This window comes from Cajanus cajan, chromosome 2 (genome assembly GCF_000230855.2).
Source record: "Cajanus cajan strain Asha chromosome 2, NIPB_CcT2T_4, whole genome shotgun sequence".
In the NCBI taxonomy this organism is placed as follows: domain Eukaryota; kingdom Viridiplantae; phylum Streptophyta; class Magnoliopsida; order Fabales; family Fabaceae; genus Cajanus; species Cajanus cajan.
The window spans coordinates 32,380,275-32,381,896 of NC_138518.1; the positions used below are offsets into that span (position 1 = coordinate 32,380,275).

At 38.5% G+C, this 1,622-nt stretch overlaps 1 non-coding gene across 1 annotated transcript; it reads right to left on the reverse strand.

Annotated features, from left to right (window-relative positions):
• Positions 1 to 659: 659 nt before the first annotated feature.
• LOC145955360 (small nucleolar RNA R71) lies at positions 660 to 766 on the reverse strand. The gene has a single exon (XR_014431974.1). It is a non-coding gene; the product is annotated as a small nucleolar RNA R71 (small nucleolar RNA).
• Between the last annotated feature and the right edge of the window lie 856 nt (positions 767 to 1,622).

Here is a 1,622-nt window from a genome sequence, read left to right on the forward strand (position 1 = left end):
GCGCCGTTGCCGGGGACTACGTCTCTTGATTTAAATTACAATTATTTTAATTCGAATTTAAAAAAAAAAAAAAAAAAAATTAAATAAATAAATAAATTTTTTTTTTTTTTTTTTGTTTGTTAGTATTTACTTCTCCAATTCAGATTTCACGGGTCACTTTCTTTTTTTTTTGCAGTGCCTTAGGGTTAATGCAAAAGAGATCTCTACGTCTTGGGAAACCAACACCACTTGATCCTGAGATTGAAAGAACTCTCCTGAGAAGGAAAAGAAACCTTTCTAGAGAATTTGACATGGCTGCACAACGAGATAATTTACCGCTTCGGGATTACTCTGCACCCGTAGCTCGTGGGATACCTGGAGGGGAGATGCAAACTGGAGCTACTGTACCAGCTTCTCTGGTGAATATGCTCAAACAGAACACCTTTGGAGGACTACCATCAGAAGATCCTAATGACCACTTAGAGGGGTTCTTGGAAATCTCTGAGACCCAGCAATTTGATGATGAAGTTTCTGATGGAATGCGACTCCGCTTATTCTCACTCACCTTGAGAGATAAGGCAAAGGTGTGGCTAAGAACAGTGCCTAGAGAAAAGATAGCAACTTGGGAATTATGTGAAAGAGCTTTTCTAGAGAAATTCTTTCCTCCTTCTAAAACTAAAGAATTGAGGAAGAAAATCACTAATTTCCAACAAGGCACTGGAGAGACTATTTATGAAGCATGGGAGCGGTTCAAAGGATATCTTCAAGCATGCCCACAACATGGCTTCAACCGTTGGCTTACCATCCAATTTTTCTTTGAAGGATTGGACCAATAAAGCACCATGATATTAGACTCAGCAGCTGGAGGATCTTTCATGGGGAAACCTATTAATGATTGCATGATTATTTTGGAAAATGTAGCCTCAAATCACAGCCAATACAGTGAAAGAGAAGTCATAGCAAGGAAAGGAACTCCGGGGCGATATGAAGTGAACAATATTGAGTTACTCTTAGCAAAATTTGATACTCTTAATCAAAGATTAGACAAGATGGAAAAAGCTAAGGTTAATTCAGTGGCTACAAATCAAGTATGTGACCTTTGTAGGGAACAAGGGCACACTGCAGTAGATTGTACCTCAATTTTTACTGGAGAAAAAGAAGATACTACTGAACAGGTGGCAGCTTCTCATAATTTCTATGACACTCCTCGAAGAGAGAAGAGTAATCCATATTCCAACACATACAACCCTGGTTGGAAGAATCATCCTAACTTTTCTTGGAAGAATAACCCAGTTCAAGGAACTAGCAATCAGCAACCTAATTTCCGTCCGTCCAATCACTTCATTAATGGGGAAGGAAATCCAGTACAGACACCCTCAATTCAACAAAGTGTTTCAAGATTAGAAAACCTTATGGAGAATTTTGTCACTAATCAAAAACAGACCAATGATTCAATGGCAAATTCTATTCAAAACCTTGCTGTCAAGGTTGAGAATATTACTCTCCACAACAAGATGCTGGAAAATCAAATTGCACAGTTGATGCCTAGTTCAAACAATTCTCCAGGTAAGTTCCCAGGTAAAACAGTTGCAAACCCAGCTGAAAATGTTAATGCTGTTACTTTAAGGAGTGGGAAGAAATTA